We start from the raw sequence: 21,267 nt of genomic DNA on the forward strand, positions 1-21,267 counted from the left end.
TCACTGTGTCTCTCATGAATAAATAAAATCTTTTAAAAAAATACAAAGTTGCCTGAGATGGAGGCTAGGTTTGATGCCCCCTGAGGGCAGAATTTGAATCTGATCCATCATTATACTTAGAGAGCCTAGCATAGGGCATGGCATTTAGAAGATGCTCAGCAAGTGAGAAAGTGGAAATTTAAAATTGAGACCTTGGCCCCAAAATGAGCCATACCAAAAGTGAAGCAGCTTCCCAAGCTGCCATATCTAGGGCAACCTGCACACTTGCTCTAAGGGATACTTTTAAGGTGTCCATGTGGCTGAGTCAGACAGCAGAGCCATAGGCAGATTGTTTTCAGACCACAGGTAGATTGTCAACAGTGGACATTTATCCTATTGGCAGGTGGGGATTGAGGTAGCATGGGAAAGTATAACGGTAGAAGGTGAGCTAGAATGTGATGTTGGCGATGTCTGTTAGACACTTCTGTCCAGTATACTGGGTAGAACAGATGGCTTATTAGTATCCATGAATCAATAAATCCCGTATCACCTATGTTGTTTACCTTCAACTGCTCCTGCCATTGCCTTGCCTTGGCATCAATTAGTTCAGCTTTAACAAACATTAACTGTACCCTTAGGTGCCCCAAATGTAGTGTCAGTGATAGAATATAACTGAGATGCAGAACTTCACCTCCTGAGGGATACAAATGAGCAGCAGGGCAGCATGGTAAGTGCTCTGACTTAAAGAATCATTGGAAGCTTCAGAGACCATAGCACAGACAGCTATGCCAGTCACCCACTGTCACACCCTTCCTGTCACCATTGCTATCTCTGTCTCTTGTAAGCACGCTGCTGCAGAAATGGTGGTGACATCTGCTCTCCTGACAGCATGATAGGGGAGCTGGGGAGTGACAGATCTGGCATGTGTCCTCTTCAGAGGAAAGGTGAAGGCAAAGGATGGTGGACATAAAAAGCCCTTGCTCTGAATGACCTCCCTTTGCTAAAAATCCAGAAAGAAAAGCAGCATCACAGTTTGCAGAAAACCTTCTGCTAACAATACAAATGCTGGGGCTTAGCCAAGTCCCAGCATGGCTGCCCGGCCAAGGCCATGATTAATGATATCACTGGGAGCAAAATGAGACGTCAATTGAATAAGCCTGGGCTTTTAACAAAAGCCTTGACTAAGCAGTAAACTGACCAGAAGGATGACCAACTGTGGAATGTCCCAAATACCCTGACATGAAGTGTGAACAGAGAAGCAAAAAAGGACACCAATCCAGGGTGGTGGGAAGAAGCAGAATCTGATGGGAGAAGAATGAAACTACCATATGGAGATGTTTAAGGTAATTTCTTTTACTGTACTTGGAAGGTTCATAAGGCCCAGAGGTTGAGAAACTTACTCTTGAGCACAGGTAAGTTGCTGGTAGAATTAGGATCCAGGGTGTGTACTGCTCTGCCCCTTGATTTTCATAAAAATTGGCAAGGTCTTGTATCTAGGCAACAGCAACCATTTCCCAGGTCTGGAAATTCACCAGAGATGTAGGTAACTTTCAGCTTCTCCATTCATCATTGGTCACTGAATTTCATCAAGGATTAGTGTCATTTTCTTTCAAGGAGGAGTCATGAGTACAATACTTCCTAAATTTTTTCACACTGGAGAAAAGATAGCTTGCCACTTTTATTCTTGAACAACTTAGCTGGGTATAATATTGGATCATGCTTCCTTCTCCTAGATTTGTACACACTGCTCCTTTTTCTTACAGCATTGAATGTTATTTGTGGAGAAATCAGAGGTCAGCATAATAACATTCCTCTTTACAGACGGCATAAGATTTTTGGTAGACACATTTTTCCTAAACAGTTTTTCTTTCTTCCGTAATATATCTAGTGTTGATTGCATTGTCACTTTTTATCCCTTGAAGTGACTTCTTCAACTGCAGATTCAATTATTTATGCCAATGAAATGTCCATTTATGTTGGACTTGCATATAGTTTCCATTCCATTACTTGGGTTCTTTATTTTGGTAATAGTAGCTATCCCTTTTAACTCATGTAAGTGGGATAGGTCCTTTACAGTTTTCAAGTGCTTTCCCAGATATCAAGGAGCTCACTCAAGGCAATCAATAATTAGAACGATCTCCCTTAAGAACTCTCCAGAACCTTGCACAAAGTGCAGGGGATGATTAGCTCTGCCTGGGGGAATCCAGGAGGCAGACTTCTATTCAATATAAGGAGCAATAAGCATTATCTGGCAATGGAAGAGACTACTTTATGAAGTATTAAACTTCTCATCCTTGGAAATATTCAAGAATAGACTGGTTGACCATCTGTTCATGAACTTAAAATGGGAAGCTGAACTAAATGATTGTATTCATCCCTGCAACTCTGTGGACTTATGAAAAATAGAGCCAAGTGGAGTCTTGGCCATCAGAGTCTTCGGTAAAGGGTTGACTACAGGGCTGTGGGCAAGTAATTAAGAAATGTGGTCTTTCATATCACCATGAAGTCTGTTTTGCAAACAATTTAACTATATTATGCAGACTTTAATCTGGAGGACTTGTGTATTTTTGTTTGGTTGAGTAAGTGATAGAGTAGTAGTAACCCCTCAAGATTCTTTAGCTTCACAGAAGTTCCTAAAGAGGCAGTGCTTGTGGAGAGGGACAATCTGGTGGCTCATGGCAGTGTAGCATGATAGAAAAATCCATAATATCAGAGTATACAAGCTTGTCTAGAGGCTTGTCTCCTTACCTGAAAAATGGTAAAGTAACACTTCATAGGACTCTTGCTAGAATTAGGTAAGACCAGTTACTGGAGGGATCTAGAGTGGCACGTAGCACAGAACAGGTTATTGGTGATCTTGGCATAGCCATTTCTGTTTTCTCACTTTACCCAGAGCTTCCAATTCTATCCCACCCTTTGCTGTGGAATGCAATGGGGTGGGCAGGGATCTTGGTGACTGGGAGGGTATGTGCAGTAGAATTTCTTCCTATTTCTCCCTCCCAAACTGCTCCCTGGTACCTAAGTTAGCCACACCCATTCCACCACAAAGACCATATATGAAGTAGAGAAAGGGATTGCTCACTCTTCCAGATGATGATACAACATTAAGTTTTAAGAGCTATGAAGGGGATTTATTAAACTTGCCCTCTCCAAGGAGCTCATTTAGATCCTTATTGCAGTGGCTTTAATGAGTGGGAAGACCTCTCATGGATGTCCCAAGACCTTCCACAGTCCCATGAGATGAATCAATTACATTGCCTTTGTTCTTCCCCTTAAAGCCAATTTCCAGATTCCAACATCTCTGAAGTTCAATAGCCCAACACATCACCCACAAACTGTCTATGCCCTCAATGCAACTCTGCCCCACAAAGAACTTTGTACAAAATCAACCTTGGTAGGGAAATCATTGAGTCATGAGGGTCAGCCAAGGCAAGTGATTTGTGCTCATTTTCCCTGGTGTAGAGGAGTCCCTAGCATAAAAGATGAGGCTAGTCCAGCTCATAGCCATCCAGACTGTAGGGTTGGCATCAACTTCAACCTAGAACTTGCTCAAAGAAAATAAACCTCCAAAAACCATGAAGATATTTAATCCTCTCTGAACAGAAAATGGCTCTGGGATGCTGTCTTACAGGCTTCAGGAGAGATTCCTGCACACAACTCTGACTGTCATCTCCCTGTAATGTCTCTGCAGTACCTGTCACAGGTCAGAGACTGTCCAAGGAGGGTTGGGGATAAAAAAGTGAATGTGTCGGACAAGGTCTCTGCTTTCATGGAACATAAATTTTAGTAATAAGAGTGGGCAAGGAGATAAAAATAAATATAAAGTTGAGAACATTGCAAGGGGGTTAAGGGTGACACAAATAATTAACACAAAGGTGGTGGATAAAGAGTGATGGGGTGACCACTTAGATCCACACGATCAAAGGTGGCTTCATGGAGGCAGAGTGGGATTTGGAGGAGAAAGACCTAGCCATGTGATGATGATCAGAGGGATGCAAATTGCAAGCAAAGGGAACAGCTAGTGCAAAGGCTTTCCGGCCAGTACCCAAGGGGTAAAAAGGTAAGGAAGAAGGTGTCAGCAGATGGCGTAGGATTGGTTAACCTTGGTAAGAGGTGTGAATTTCCATTTTCAGATCTCATCTCCTAGAGGTGGCCTGCGGTAGAGAAAGGTGAGAAATGATAACCCAGAAGGAGGTCAAAGTCATACATGAGAATCAAGAAGGGTCTATATAACCTAGAGCCAATCTAGACCTCAGTTCTAAATTTAATCCAGATATATGCGCTTCAGCCCTACCACACCTTCTGCAAATCTTCAAAATTAATTTTGCTGTTGCAGTGGCCCCTACTTTATGTTCTGGCTTCACTCAGGCCCTGGTTGCAGGTGATTTCCTGATCAGAGGCACTGCACTGGGGGAGGTTGGGGGAGTTTTGATACCTGTTCTTCTCTTAACTAATTGGAAGACCTTGGCCGTCTTTTGCCTCTTCAGGCATTGACCTTCTTAATCGGTATACTGACCAGTGTGTGCTAAAGGATTCCAAGGATCCCTGCTAACAGTGTGGGGTTATATGATCTATGACATTTGGCATAAGCTCATGTAGACATGTTAAAGAAAATTAAACACGTTTGATCTCTTCACATACACGGTCTTATAAATAACGGAGACAGGGATGCCCGGGTGACTCAGTGATTGAGTGTCTGCATTTGGCTCAGGTCTTGATCCTGGAGTCCTGGAATCGAGTCCCACATCATGCTCCCCGCAGGGAGCCTGCTTCTTCCTCTGCCTGTGTCTCTGCTCCTCTCTCTGTGTGTCTCTCATAAATAAATAAATAAAATCTTTAAAAAGTAATAATAACGGAGACAGCCACATGCCACTGGCTGAATTGTTAGAGATGAACCAGGTAGAAACCATTCCAGGTTTAACAACATCCTGCGTATGATTCATTCCAATCCTCAGCGCACAGGTTTTCCTCTCTCATAGGGCCCCCCAGATCCCCACCACCACCTCTAACTCTTGCAGAGACACATTCTCATTTCCACAGCACAAGACAATTGTGAAACGAGGAGAAAACGGGTTAGCACATTCTGCTACTAATTGGCAGCTCCAAGTAAAAGGTAATAAAATGCTTGAGCCCATTAGGGTAAGTTTCTGGGACTATTGCTGATGGTTAGGCGCCCTCTACTGGTGGACTTGACAGGGAACCACCAAAAGCTGAGAGATTTCTTGGACTCTGAGCCGCCTGCTTCTTAGGGTGACCTAGAATGCAGGTGTTTGTCTTCAGGGATTTCCAAATGGAAAACAAGCTTAAAACAGGCCATACTTCATTCAAAAGAAATCCTTTCAAGCCTTTACAAATCCTGGAGGTTGTCTTAGAAAATCTGCCATAGAAGTGAATACAGTTCACTTGGGTTGAGACTAAAAATAATGATTTTAGAAGCTTTTCAGAGGGAAAGAGAATGCCCATTAAAAACGAAGTTTATCGGCATTAAAGAACATTTATTTTTAAATTATAGGCCACAGGACTATAGAAGAGAAGAAAGTTGGTGTTTCCATGATAGAGCTGGAGAACACCTTAGTACCCCCAGGAATGCCTACGTGATTAAGGGGAAACTGACCACCTCTTTTGTGATGTTGAGCTAAGCCTGGAATGTGGTTTTGGGTCAGGGGTAAGGGTATAGGATTTTACCAGACCTGGCTTCGAATCCCAGCTCTGCCACTTCTCGGAGAACTGACTTAAGACCCCCTGCTTTCCCTTTATATGATACTCTTCTAAATCTTTCAACGCGGTATACAGATTAAGTCTCCTAAATTTAATCTCACTCCATCAGAGTCATTGTGCTTACTCAATAGGGACACAGAAGAAATGTAAAAATACTACAGAGTGGCGTAGATTTTATTCATTCATTCCCTTATTTGTATCTTTCAAGGGGCCTCTCATCAGGTGCAATGAAAACCGAGGACAAGAATTAGACACAGACCCTGCCCTTGAGGAGCAAAAAGTCCAGGATGAAAGATAAGATGCGTAGACACATAACTGTGGTAAGGCAGAAAGGTGTCAGTGATGTGAGGGATATGTAGACAATCAATGGGAGTTTTCAAAAGATAAATTAGTTCCAGTTCAGAGGAATCAGGAAAGGGTTTTCTTTCAGTATTACATCATTTCTGCGATTTCTGAGCTTGCTCACATACCACCGATCCTTGACCATGTGGAAAAACAGGATCCAGAGTGCTTTTAACAATTCCCACAGAACGCTTGGGAAATATTAGCTATAATTATAATAACATATATACATATGTATGTATGTATATGTATATATGCCTCTTACTGTGATCATTATTTCACAATATATGTAAATCAAACCAAAATATTGTGCATCTTAAATATATACAGTGATCTGTGTCAATGATTTCTTAATAAAACTGGGGGAAAAAGCAAAGCAATGAAAAATAAGGCAAAATTTTCCCTGTGAATCACAGGGAAAAAATCACTGTATAAGAAAGGAAATATAGGGACACCTGGGTGGCTCAATGGTTGAGCGAATGCCTTCAGCTCAGCGCATGATCCCGGGGTCCCTGGATCGAGTCCCACAATCAGCTCCCTGTGGGGAGCCTGCTTCTCCCTCTGCCTGTGTCTCTACCTCTCTTTTTCTGTGTCTCTCATGAATAAATAAATAAAATCCTAAAAAAAAAGAAAGGAAATATATTCATAGTATGCTACTTGACTCAACAATAATAATATATTTTTGTTCAAACTAAGGAATTAACCAAACACTCTGATTCAACTGTATCCAGGCCATAAAAAGGGCAAAATATGTATATAAATGTATAAGAGAATTGAAGGTGCAATTTTAACCAAAAAAGTTAAAAGATCATGTCAACAATTATGTTATTAAGAAATATAATGTACAGATATAATATTTGGTGAAATAGATGTGTAGACTAGAGGAATCAGCTAAAAGTTGAAAGAGAAAGAAAGTGAGAGAAAGAGAGAGAGGAGAAGGAAGGAGAGAAAGAGAGAGAGAGGAGAAAGAGAGAAACAAAATGTCACATGAAGACAATGAAGAAAGAGTGCCAGCAATGTTGAAGTCCTTGGTTCCACTTATTTCTGATGGGCAACTTAACTTCATCCTTGCCTTTCCAGTGATTTGGTTATAGGTTTTATTTCAAGTGGAAAACCTCCTACAAGTTATTTATAGTTGTAGTTTATAGTTTTATAGTTTTATTGCAGCTACTGTGGCATTGTTTTCTCTCATATAAAGGACAATGACTGGTCTCCTTGTCTACAATGCCATTTTAACATCAGCCCTTATACAGTCTCAAACATTCTCAGGAGCCAACTCTGATGGCCCTGTGGGTGAAATGCAGTCTTTCCTGTGATTATAGCAAAAGATCTCATGCTTGAGTCTGGGAGGTGTCCTTGAATTATAAGGCAGGTGAAGATGAGCTGAGAAAAGGCTTTATAGTATGAGAAGGAGACAGGTCAAAGGTAGAGAGAGATGCCTTTGGCAGTCCAGGATCAGTAGAAACCACAACATTGAGTGACTGTGTGAACGGGGCATGGGAGGTTTCTTCAAGAATACAAGTTGTCCCCTTCTCTCCACTTCACTTCCTGTCTTCCTAAAATCTACTTGGAGATTCAATCCATGGGGCATAAAGTGGTAGGAATGGCAGGTCATATGCAACGTATTTCAAAAAGGAGAGGCTAATTCAGAAAAGGAGAGGAGGAGGACACAGATGGGATGAGCCCAGTGTGGAGTGCTGCAGATTCTATTTCTTCATGTTGCTCAACCATCAAGATAGAAGTGAAGGGAAGAAATGCCACATCTGCAGACTAGAGTGGTGCTGGATGAAAACCTGCTGGAAATTGTACTCCGGGGATTAAAAAAAAATTTTAAAAAGAGGGAGACATAATTGATGCTGCAAAAGAAATTAAATCCATGCAGAGGATGTTGAGGGAAAGGTCCAAAAGGAAGTGATGAGAGAAGAAATGACAGATATGGAAGAGCATGAGTGAAGATCACAGGGAGAAAGGCTAGACATATGACACATAAACAATTATCAAAGGAAAAGTACAAATCAATCTTCCATGCCCTAAGTTAAAAATGAAATCTGTATACAGGTTGCCAAGTTCCCATGTGGACCTAAGCACCAGGATGAATATGTTCGTAATGTTTGTGTGTTTGTTTGTTTTTAAAGTAGGCTCTACACTCAGTGTGGAGCCCAATGTAGGACCTAGACTCACAGTCTGGAGATCAAGACCTGAGCTGAGATCAAGAGTTGCATGTTCAACCGACTGAGCCACCCAGGCGCCCCAATTATAGAGTAGTGGTTAAATTAAAAGGATCAATACACCTTGAAAGCACTTCAGCAAAAGAAAAGGTTATATATGAAAGAAAAAAAGACAAAATAGGCTGGCCTCTGAGTTAGCAGCAGCAGCATTAATGCCACAAGACAGTGGAGAAATCCCTATAGAGTTTTGAACAAAAACTAATGGAGATACAAGTCATCTTTTATAAATGGAGGCAATGAAAAATATATTTCTTCAATAAGAGCTTGAAGAAGATCCACGGAATACAATTTTTTGAAGATTATATCCAAGTAACTAGAAGATACTAAGATGTCACAATCTCAACAATGGAAAAGTCATCTCAACAAAGGTGATGGAGTTCAAACACTAAAACTGGGGAAACACGGTCCATATTTACCTAGTTCTCTCCAAGGATATATGTAAGTCTTGTTGTAAAAATGGATCTAAAATTGAAACATCTGTTCCTTTAAGCATAATGTAAAATTCATGATTTCATGAAAAAATCTGAGCTTAAAACATCAGCTAATATTCATAAAGACTGAAAAATGTAAGGAGAAGGGAGGGTGGAAGATTGTGTACTCAAAAGATTGTTTCCTTCTTGACTCCGGAGAGTTAGTTCATGTCAAGGAAAAGAGGGCTTTTGAAATATTAAAAGATAAACATCAAAGAAAGTAAAAGCAAAGAAAACATGGTCGTAGAGCAAACAGGAGTAGCAAATGAAAGAGCATAAAACAATATTGAAAAAGTATAAAACTGTATGTCAGTACATGAAATAGGCCTTTTGTGCTAATAAATGGGGATGTTAAGTACCTCTCTTAAAAGGCAGACTCCCAAGTTGTTTTCCCAAAATCTAGCCGGTTACTGTCTATAAGGGAACATACAAAATAGAGGTAGACATACAAAAATTTTAAAAGTAAGGTACTGGACAAAGATGTGCCAGCCAAGTTCAAACAAAGGAGAAGGTGTACAAGCCTCAACATCAGATACCAACAGTCAGACAGACAGAACAAAAGTTCACTTCTTTTGATGACTAGTACAAACATTTATGAGAGTAATTTACCAGCAAGCCAAATTTAATAACACCTCTTAAAAAATGGTCTAATAACACCTCTAAAAATATGTTAACATATTTCTCTGTTCACAACAGATCAAACAAGCAGAAATTAAATGTATTAACAGAAATAACAATATTCATTTAATAAGATACCACTGAGCAGCCCGTGGCTGAGTCAGTTGGAAGACCATGCCACTCTTGATCTCTGGGTTATGAGTTTGAGCCCCACGTTGGGTATAGACATCACATAAGTAAATAAACAAACAAGAAAGATACCACCAATGCCTCTCACAACTAAATAATAAAACTTACTATCCAGCGTTCATAGAATATAGTTGACTTTTTTGAATCTAACATTTGAGGTCACAGAGACATCTAAATTCTAAAAAAAAAAGAAGAAGAAGAAATACTGACTTCACACTCTTCTCCTTTTCTGACCAGAATAAAATAAAACTAAAAATGAGTGCTCAAAGTTTAAAATTTCTTTACAGAAATTTGTAAAGTATTCTTCCTAACAACTTATGGACAAAAATAATCTACCCCCAGATTATAAATAATATAGAGACTTCTATTACCACTCCGAGATTTTTTTAAAATCCCATGTTTAAAAATATATAAATTCAGACGTGTGTGTCTTAGGTAGAGAAATAATTGATAGGAAATATTTCAGCATGTTGAGAGTATCTTTAGGTATTATTTTGTTTGTGTATGTAAATTGGCCTGTATTCATTAATTGCTTTTCTATATAGAATGCATACTCGGTAGAGGCCCAGCTTTCCATTTTTTTAAAGATTTATTTATTTATTTATTTAGAAGAGAGAGATAGCAAGAGAGAGCATGAGCAGGGGGGAGAGGGATAAACAGGCTCCCTGCTGAGCAGGAAGCTCAACACAGGGCTTGATCCCAGGACCCTAGGACCATGACCTGAGCCAAAGGCGGGTGCTTAACAGACTGAGCCATCCAGACACCCCAAGCTTTACATTTTTGAAGATGAAAAACTATTGTTGGGGGAATTGCAAGCTCTCATAGTATGGTTAAGTTTTGGTACCTGTAGCTCTAAGCTTAGTGAGACTCTACTTTGTCCCTGGATGGCAGTACAAGCCTTGTGGGAACCAGGACATCAAGACTTGGAAACTCAAGAGGAGAAAGCAAAAATCCCTCAAGAGGGTCACTGGGAATGATAGTTACAGAAGATGCAGCCACTTCTATTGCTTGGTTCCTGGACTCATGTATTCTATCTACCGAAGACCTAGCACCAGAGGAAATGCCCCATCCTTAGAACATGTCATCTCAAAGCTGATGCCTCAGTCGTAACTTCAAGAAGCCATTTCACTGTTCCATCAGGCTGGCAGCTTCTGGGTGACACAGTATGTGATAAGATCAGTAGATCCTATGCTTATGTGCTCACTGCCAGGCCTCCTTTGTCACCCCCTGGACTGAGGAGATGCTATACAAGACTGCATGTATCAAGATCAAGCCCTTTGTGAATTTTTGGAGTAATGGCACTGGCTGCAGGAAGAAAAGACAGGCTGCTGTCCAGAACACTGTCAGCCCATGTTAAGATGAATTGTTCTTTCCAGAGTAGCAGGGACCCAGTGTAACTGAACAGCTAACAGTTACCCATAGAATAGTGCCATATAGGTACTCAGCTTTGGTCTCTTCTTAGTGGTAGTTGGATATTCAGCAGTGAAAGCCCAACTTGGCAAGTCTCAATCTTGGGGAGAGAGATTCTCTGTTGTGAGGCCTATTCCTCATCTCTATTTCTACTGTCATGTCATCCCCATTCACAAGCTCACTGTCTAAATAATGGAGTGGGGATGCCTGGGTGGCTCAGTGGTTGAGAGTCTGCCCTCTGCTCAAGTTGTGATCCTGGGGTCCTGGGATCAAGTCCCACATCAGGTTCCCTGCAGCAAGCCTGCTTCTCCCTCTGCCTATGTCTCTGCCTATCTCTCTCTGTCTCTCATGAATAAATAATTAAAAAAAGGAGTGGCCAAAGACAGAGTTTGGTTGTCATGAACTGGCCAAGTCAACATACCAGTTGGGAATTTAGTGCCTGTTCTTCAGTGGATGTTCTACGGTGGGAATGAAACATGATACAAAATCATCCCACTTGGTTCTCACTCATACATATCTATCCACATGGTTCTTTGCCGGACCTCTCTGTCTCTTTTCCACTCCTGCTTCTTTTAGGTCGTTGTCCAACCAGCTAAGCCATTTGCCATTGACTATGAGTCCACATTCTAACTTCAGATCAATGGTTTCTTAACAAAGAATGGATGGCCTTGAGTGCCACTTGAAGCTCCGCCCAATGGGAAGATTTCTTCTTGATTCTGCTTTTTTGGGGCCACCGCTAAGTGGCGCTATTATACACAATTGCATTCTCACTTCACACAGACCTACTGTGCTGACCTCACTTGTATATTAAGCATGGGAGTTTTTCTCCTCTGTCAGCTGGACATTGGGAGTGATCCATGAGGCCAAAGGTATGAACTGAGGGAGAGGTATTGGCATAATAATAGAAAGGGACATAGAGGTCTAGTGTCTGGGCCACTTGTGCTCTCTGGACCTGTTCCAGCTCAATCTAGAAAGTATTACTTCTATCTTGCAGTGGCATCCTCTTATGACTTGGTGGATCTGATGGTACCTAGTTCATTACACACAGTTCTGGCTCCATGGCCATTTGAAAACCATGGCTAGGTTTTCTATCTCTTTCAGGGAGCAATTAGCAGATCAACTTGTTAGTGGTTTAAATGGTGTATGGTTTTCTGTTGCAGGTGGCATAGCCTCCTTATTCAAGAGCCCAAGAATTTGTAGGAAATCCTATTAGTATAGTATTGTGACTTGCTAGAGACTTCACAAAGCATCCCACGTGGCAGGGCTGTTCATGTTGGAGCCTGAATCTGCTCCAGAGGTGTTTTTGCTCTGGGTCCCCTAAACCTATCAGCCTTTAGCATAATCAAATAATGGGTCACAGCAGTATTCTCTAGTGTATAATATGCTGCATCAAAAACCTGAAGAGGCCAACTAAACCTTGTGCTGCTTTCTGAATAGTAGGAAGTGCACAGCATAATAACATGCTCTTGGTTTCGGAAGGGATGATTCATTTGCCCCAGAACACAGAGCCCCTAAATATTTATTTATTTATTTATTTATTTATTTTTTTTTAAATTTTTATTTACTTATGATAGCTACAGAGAGAGAGAGAGAGAGGCAGAGCCACAGGCAGAGGGAGAAGCAGGCTCCATGCACCAGGAGCCCGACGTGGGATTCGATCCCGGGTCTCCAGGATCGCGCCCTGGGCCAAAGGCAGGCGCCAAACCGCTGCGCCACCCAGGGATCCCGAGCCCCTAAATATTTAACTGATATATCAGACCTCTAAATCTTTGTAGGGTTTATCTCCCTCCTTCTAGAGTGCATATGTCTTGCCACCTCTTGCTCATCAGGTCCAGCTTACATGATGTCAGCAATATGGGCTAATACGGTGTTCTACAGAATGTCCAGATGGCCCGGATCCTTTCAACAGTATAGTGACAGAGAGAAAGAGAATTAACATATCTCTGGGGCAAGACCATGAATGTATACTGCTATTCATCCCATATGAATGCAAATTGCTTCTGTCCTATTTGATGGGTATTGAAAAGAATGCATTTGCCAGATCAATAGCTTCATGCCACTTACCAGAGTCTCTAATAAAGATACCACTTCCAGCACAGCAGCTGCAATTGGCTGTACTATGTGGTTAAGTTTGCAATAGTACACTGTTATTTTCCATGATCCAACTGGTTTTTGCAGGACCACTACCCCTGCATCCTTGAAATCTTTGAGGGCAACACACATCCACCATTCCCCCAAAGATATGGTAATTGTTTCCCATTTACTGTCTTGGCTAGGGTAGGGGTAGTTTCAGGAGTTTCTATTTGACTTTTTTCACTACAGTGGCTCTTTATAATTTATAATTTGAGTTTACTGGTCAAGGAACCCATGTAAGGGTTTTGCCAATATCTTAATATGTCAGTTTCCATTATATATTCAAAAACTGGGACAATGCCCACTGGATGTATCTGCATCCAGTGAGCACCGTGAGATGGACCTAGATCCATTTAAGGCAAAGTACAGCTTGGCCATTTAAGGCAAAGTACAGCTTCTAGACCAGAATTCTACATATTACATAACTCTCTTAGATCCTTATTCTATGGGGGCCAGTATGATGCTTTGGGTCCCTGGGTGGCAGTGTCAATTTGAATCTTGTTTCCCACAACACACAAATGGTATGAGTATTCCCTTTTCCCCAGTGTATTGTTGCCTGAATAAATAGCCAGTTACCCCTTTAGGAAAGAATTGGTGGAATCAATGCCATTTATGTCTTCCACAATGTTGGACAGTCTTTGCTTATGTGGATCTGGCTTCCTCTTCAGTTATGGTGTTGGGAACTGGGAACTGGCTCAGTTCTGGAAACGGGGAAAGAGAACTTTCCTTTGGGGTAGCAGACATTGGTCTTCTGTTTATCCATTCTTGATGTATTTTGAATATATTTATGATATACCTTAATCTTACCTTAATACCTTAATCTTGTGTCTCTTTTGCCCCTAGGAATACCATGATCTGTAAAATATCTTGTTATCTTTTTGGTGATGGTGTCCATGGTGCTTCTGATGGTTGGTGATTGATTCCTGGTCTTCACTAGTCTGGGATCTTATCATCTCTACTGTTACTAGGGACCCCAGGTCTGAAATAGCAGCAGAGCCAGAGTCAGCCATTGTATTTTCTGGTCTTCTATACAGTAGAGCCATTCTCATACTCCCACTTCTTTGAATCTTTGATCCCTTCCTCTACAGTCTACTGTTTATTTTAAGGCAGATTGTTTTATTTAACGCAGGTCATCCCTTTGCTCTTGCCTAATGTTTAAGCTAAGGAAAACTGACTGTATGGTCTCTGGAACAATCTATCCAGTAACTAAGTGAAAGGGAGGTTGCTGTTGAGTCTCATTCCACTATGTCAAGAGCTAGTTGTGGATGTAGTATAACAGGAAAACCACTAGGCAGGAATTCAGGGGGTCTGGGATCTAGGTTCCAACTTAGCCACATTGAGGCCACATTATACACTGAATATATTGGTAGGAGGGAAAAGAAACTTGAAGTCAGAAATGCCTGACATAGAATCAGAGCCCCATCACTTTTCAGCTGTATGACTTTGGAAAAGCATTTGTCTGTGTTTCAACGTTCTCATCTTGAAAATGAAGATGAAATAATTCTCAATCTTGACTACATATTAGAATCTCCTAGGTTTGGGGTTTTTTTGTTTTGTGTTTGGAGATGCTTGTTCCTCTCTTGAATTGAATTTGAATCTCTGGGATGAGGCCTGAGAATCAGCATCTTTTTAATCCTCACCCCTGCCCCTGTTATTCTGTGCGGGAGACCCATATGCATAGGAAAGCTTGAGAGCCACTGGGTAGATAATCTGTAAGTGCGGACTCTGATGCACTCCAAAGTGGCAGACAATCAAAAATATCTATCTCAGGCTTTGAAAGGTGTACTGTGGGCTACATCTCAAAATAAGGACAAGAAAAGTCTACTCTCTGATTTTGTCTCATGTTTTCAATGACATGGTTGCAAAAAAGGAAGAAAGATGGTTGAAAGAAAGAAATCTTTACAGCTGGCTAGCTGAAGAACAGGACTACTTTGTCCTGGACTGAAGGCTGGTTGGACCAGTAGCCTTTCTTACCATCTTAGCCATGTGGTACTTTATAGCAGTTGCCCTGTTAACATCAAAGCTAAAAGTCTCACCTGAATTCACATTTCAGAATGAAGACCAATGACTGCCTATTCCCCATGGTACTAGAATTTCAGATTTTTTTTTTTTTTTTTAGTCCTCTGATACTAATTTTTCTCAAAACTACTATCTGTCATTTGTCTGCAGCCATTAAAACAAACTAGAGACATATGCTGTTTTCTCAGCATTCTGGCTTCCCACAATTCTGTGTTTGACCATTTTCTGAGTGAGTAGGGAATTTAATTTCTGCCCAAGAAGATTGGGGTCAAGGGGCCCCTTCTACTCATTGTCTGTGGAATCAGCTCTGCCTGCATTCACAGAAGAGATCAGGGTTTTAAACTAACAATTCAACATGTCTTGGCCATTTAAGGCAAAGTACAACTTCTAACAGCAGAGTTAGAAGATTTGACCAATGCTTTTTCTGGGAATCTCTACTTTATGAGTCAACTCTGTAAGTACTAAGGCTATTTTCAATTTAAAAAAAAAACACTCAAATTATCCTCTTTTCTTTTTAATAAGATAAAAGATATTAGGTTTAAAAACCATCATCAGGATTGTGGATTGTGTGAAATCTCCACAGGGGTTCTGTAGTACCACTATTTTTGTTTGGATCAATCGAATTGTGTAAACATCTTGGTCTTGCATATAGGTAGCTAATCTGTACTGACTTGGCTTTTCTCTGAGCAAAGTCACTAGTAAAGGGCCAGAAGGCAGACAAAGTGCTTTAGGAAGAGAAAGCATGAGCAGAACAGGAAGCTAAAAATAGCCCAATTTAGTTATTATTTAACACTTTGCATTTGCATGCAGCAGATTGGAAGTTTAAGATCCATCAGTGGTCAGGAAAACCAACAATATTTCTTTAATATTTTAGGAACTGAAACCACTTAGCAGTAAGGGAAAGACCTCTTGTTATGAAATGTGTTTGATTCATGGAGGAAAAGGCCAAATTTCCAGTATTAGGGAAACCGCCCACCTACTTGCTGTTAACAGAGACAAGAGTCGAAACCACCAGGCTAGAACACAGTTCTGAGGTTTACAGTAGTGAGGACTCCCCCTTCTCTTTCCTTTCCTGATGTTATTTTCAGTCAAGGAGCTGCCCAATTCCTCAAGATTTTTCCCTAATGATGCCTGGATCTCCCTTTCGGGGCCATGATCTCTGCTGATTTTGGGGTGTCAGAGGAGGAGGAATCCTCACCTCTTGCCAGAATGTCCCGGTCCTCACCCCCTGGATGCTCTGAGCTCTCTCATACCCAGTGTCTGCTTATTTTTACACCAGCCCTACTGCCTTCTGCTAAACAGAAACAACAAGACCCAAAATGGAGTCACTTATGTTAAGCACTGCCAGATTTATTACTTAACCTAACTGCAGTTGCAGCCTCTTTCAGGAGTGGAATTTAAACCAATCAGGCTGGAATTTTCTGGTCAGCACTAGTGAGCTGATCTGTATGATAGAACCCCTCGACTTCCCCCCAAGGGAAGCTGATCTTGCCTGAAACAATCCTTTCTTTTCTTTTGTTAATAACTCCCTTGTCCCACCTGTTATCACCTATAAAAGTCTCCCATTTTGCACAACTCCTCAGATCACCTTCTCTTCCTCAGATGGGATACTGTCCAATATGAATCATTGAATAAAGCCAATTAGCTATTTAAATTTACCCAGTCGAATTTTTGTTCGATAACACTCCCAAACTTCTACCTAACACCAAGTTTCAAGCCTACGTGTATTTATATCCTTGGATGGATCTGAATTCCTTAGCTCTTGACTCCTCCCAAATGGTAGACTCCAAGCCAGAAATACCAAGACTTAGAACCCATATCCACTCTACTTTCTGCCTTTCTGTCTTCCTCAACACATTATTCAATAATTTTTACCAGCTATAGTATAATAAAAAGTATATATTTGGTTTTAAACTCTTGGAATTTCCTGTGTAATAAGAGGAACAAGGCATCTTTGACCATACCTGAGTTTATGCTAATGAAGTGAAGGTGAGCGAGGTAGCTTAGGAATGGGGACTGGTAACCAGAGAAACAATCACACCATTAGAGGATTAGAGCTATCAGCCTAGGACCTACCTTGAGGGAGGGCTGGAAATTGAGTTCAATCACTAAGGGTCAATGATTTAATTAGTTATGCCTATGTTACAAAACCTCCAAAAAAAAAAAAAACAAAAACAAACCCAGAACCACAAGTTTGGGAGAAACTTATAGGTTGATAAACACATCAGTGTGGTAAGAGAGTGGCAGGTTCAGAGAGGGCATGGAAGCTCTGCACCACCTCTCTCTACAACCTACTCTATAAACATCTCCCATCTAGCTGTCCCTGAGTTATATCCTTCTATATAGTAATCATAAGTAAGTATATATAAGTATATCCTTCTAAACAGTATTCATAAGTAAAACATTTTTCTGAGTCTCTGTGAGTCATTCTAATAAGTTGTCAAAACTTAGCAGGGGTCACTGAAACCGCAGATTTGTAGTCAGCTAGGTAGACATGAAGGTTGCCAAGGGACCCCTATGTGGCTGGCATCTAAAGGGGGGACAAGGTTGTAGGACTGAGCCCTTAACCTCTCGTGTCTGTGCTCAGTGTCAGAATTGAATTAAATTGTAGGACACTCAGTTGGTATCAGAGAAGTGGAGAATTGGTGGCAGAACAACAGATTTGAATTAGAAAAAAAAAAAAAAAAAAACTACATACTGGCGGAGAAATCTTTGTCTTTGACTAAGAAGTGTGAGGGTTGAGAAGGTTCTCTCCAGCCCCTGCCTTTAGATGCTGTGCTACCGCTGAGTTAGGGGAGGAGGAATAGGGTTGTCAGCTGACAACACAAGCTATTTTGGCTGTCTCAGGGAAAGCACTCTTAAAATGTGTTACTTGACCAAATCATTGCCTTGGAATATCTATCTACTTTGTGGGAAACCAATGCAAGTACCAAGTCACTGCCACCATGCCCACATTCTTGGCTTTGTTACAAAGAAAAGTTATGCCTCGGAACAATGTCTGGCATGTTCAGGCTGAGGTTAACTGGGGCTTGGTTATGCCTTGAGGACCCTGTTGATGCTTTGATGCTGTGATTCATTCATTGATCTTAGTCAGTTCAACTATTTATATGCCGATGTCAAAGTCTCACCCAGCATAACCACAAGAGGCTGCTGGCCTTCATCCACAAAGCAGACATTGGAGAATCAAGTAAAACTTGCTGGTGTTTCTTATACAAGGGAGAAAGATACAGGGACCTATGGAGGATTTATTGGTATGACCCATACCTCAGATTGGCTCCCTTATCCCTCAGAAAGAGGGTGTGATCAACTTGGAATACCATGAACTCTGTGGTCTCTGAAAGCCTCTGTTGCTTCCCAGTTCCCAGGGACTTATATATTCATGGTTCTGTCAGCTTCTCTCCTGACATGTTCTCTGTTTCCCTCTGCATCTCCAGACCCAGAACTGAGCCTCAACTTCTCAATTGGAGAGAGAGAGAGAGAGAAAGACATAGAAAGAGAGAAAAAGGAGAGAAGAGGAGGAAAAAGTAGGAGGAGGAGGAGGAGGGAAAGAGAGGGTGGGAGAGAAAGCTGGGGAGGGGGAGAAGTAAGAAGAGCAAAAACTTTATTTCTTAAGTTTAACATTTCACTACAAGCATGGTGGTCATGAGAAGGTGTTACATTATTGACATTATTCCTCTTTCATCTAGTTGGCCTTTCCTCTCCCCTCCCCTGCCACTGCCGTCTCCCCTCCTCCCTACCCCATCCCTCCAGTTGGATCTCAGAGACCATCCATCCATCCTACTATGATGTAATCTCAAAGAAACATTAAGTGAAGAAACATTTAAAAATAGAGAAACATGTGTATATTAGAGTACAGTTTATCTTTTTTAAAAGGTAATTGCTTATTTTTAGAAAAGGCTAATTTTCTAAACAAAACAAAAAGGACAAATTGTAACTTCTTTTTTTAATGTTTACTTATAGGAGAGGGATAGAATAGGGTAAAGATAAGAGTTATTTGACTACATCTTGTTTTTTATTTTTATTTTTTTGAAGATTTTATTTATTTATTCCTAGAGACACACACACACACAGAGGCAGAGACACAGGCAGATGGAGAAGCAGGCTCCATGCAGAGAGCCTGACGTGGGACTCCATCCAGAGTCTCCAGGATCACGCCCTGGGCTGCAGGCGGCGCTAAACCACTGGACCACTGGGGCTGCCCTACATCTTGTTTTTTAGATGTGACTTTAGAACCTTATATATATAAAAAAAAGACAAAATTAAATAAAGAGCTTCTCCTAGATATCAAAAGTAAAATAAAATAAATGAACCTGACTATGAATATAATTGGTGGCATAACCACTCAGGGAGAAACCAGTCTATGCAAGTTTAAAGGGGAGTAACTTGACTGTGAAATTTTGGTGTCATGAGGCCAAAGGACTAAAAACACAGGGAAAAGAAACTTAGGAATCATACAATTGGTGGTAAAGTTTGTATCATCATTCAAAGACTGTTACGGTGTGGAATACATGAAATGTATAACTGTGTTGATGTCCATAAGAATTGGGAGGATCCATGTGGGTGAAAGGATATGCATGTGTAACATCAACAAGATTTAAGTAAAACCCTGTGGTTTTGATTTTAAATTGGAAGTATGGTTCTGAACTGATATATTGTAACTTAAGTAACACGTATTTTCTATTCTATCACTGAAAAGGGCTAGGAATAATACCAACCCATTAGCAAGTGGCCCCCAGACTGAGATCTCCAAACACCATTTCCAGTAGAGGTTCCTTAGAGAAATGGCTGATTTCAGGACTGAAGCAGGAAAAATACAAGATGAGTCTGGAACCGTCATTTCAGAAAGCAAGAAGGCTACTGGAGATCCTTGAAGTTGTGTTATACTCAGTCTATGGTCTGAGCTTTCATTGGCTAAAGAGGAAGCAGCTTGATCATCAAAGAGGATAAAAATAACTGGGAGGATTTGAAACACTTCAAGTATATTTAAGGTCATGAGTTTATAACAATTCTCAAACAAAACAAAATAAACAGCCTTCCTGAACACCTTTGAAGGATGCTAGGAAACAATCTCATAATTTTTTTAAAACAAGTTTAAAAAAAGGAAAGAATAAAATATTTATTCTTCTCTCCTATACAACCTGTCATAACCAACAGTTGACAAAGGGATATTTTTATAGCAGCACTGTAGCTAATAAGTGAAAAATGAATGACAAATTTGAATGTCACCATTTTTCATCCCCTAATAATTTAATGGATCTAAACCAGGGGTCAGGCAAACATATTCTGTAAAGAACAAGCAAGTAATTATTTTAGGCTTTGTAGGACATATGGTCTCTGTCACAACTGTTCATCTCTGTTATTATAGTACAAAAGCAGCAAAAGACAATATATAAACCAATGGATGTGGCTATATTCCAATAAAACTTGCAAATGCAGGCAGCAGATTGGATTTGCCCCTTGCATTTCCCACACTTGTAGATAATGATCACCAATGGCTGATAACATCCCCAAAAGAGGGATGAGAAGTACCCGATGGGAGTGTACACCACCACCTATGAGGTAGACTTGAAGTGGCGGGGGGGGGGGGGGGGGTAGGAGGAAATCAAGCCTGAATCTGACTGCATCTCCACCTCTAAATTTAGGAGATACCATCCAACATCACCAGGATGCAGGCAGAAAAATAGACTGTTGAAGGTTCTGCTGGACAAAGGACCCAGTGTCCTCAAAATATAACTGCAAGAAAAAGGAAAGATGTGGAGGGATAATTTACAGAGTAGAAGAGAGTTGAGAGAATTAACAGCCAATTAAAATATAAATAAAAAGAATGATCCTCAAAACTCTAAATTCTTGCTTAATGCTTATGTGGAGTGATTTAACCAACATAGCTCTACTCCTGGTCTTGAATTCCCAAGTCCATCAAGGGTCTCCCTTAGGGACAGCTCCATCTACCAGAGAAGACAAAAGGAAGCAATATTTTATTTAGCTTTTCTAGAAAATAATTCTCCATGAGACAGCAAAGAGGTAATCCCAGGTAAGGAAGGGTCAACCTCTAATCCTGTTTTTTCAGTAATTTCCCATTTTGTTTTACTTAATGCACAGTTTTCTATTAGGATGTGCCAAAAAAAAAAGGCTTTACTGTTACAGAAAATGTACATAATTTA

General features: G+C 40.7%; 1 long non-coding RNA gene across 1 annotated transcript in view; it reads left to right on the forward strand.

Annotated features, from left to right (window-relative positions):
- The first annotated feature begins 1,159 nt into the window (after window positions 1–1,159).
- LOC112647628 (uncharacterized) overlaps window positions 1,160–21,267 on the forward strand; it is a 28,631-nt gene continuing 8,523 nt past the window's right edge. Inside the window, exon 1 of the long non-coding RNA XR_003128390.3 lies at window positions 1,160–1,322. This is a non-coding gene — a long non-coding RNA (uncharacterized LOC112647628). The remainder of the gene's footprint in view (window positions 1,323–21,267) is intronic.

Source organism: Canis lupus, chromosome 5, assembly GCF_003254725.2.
Source record: "Canis lupus dingo isolate Sandy chromosome 5, ASM325472v2, whole genome shotgun sequence".
Lineage (NCBI taxonomy): Eukaryota > Metazoa > Chordata > Mammalia > Carnivora > Canidae > Canis > Canis lupus.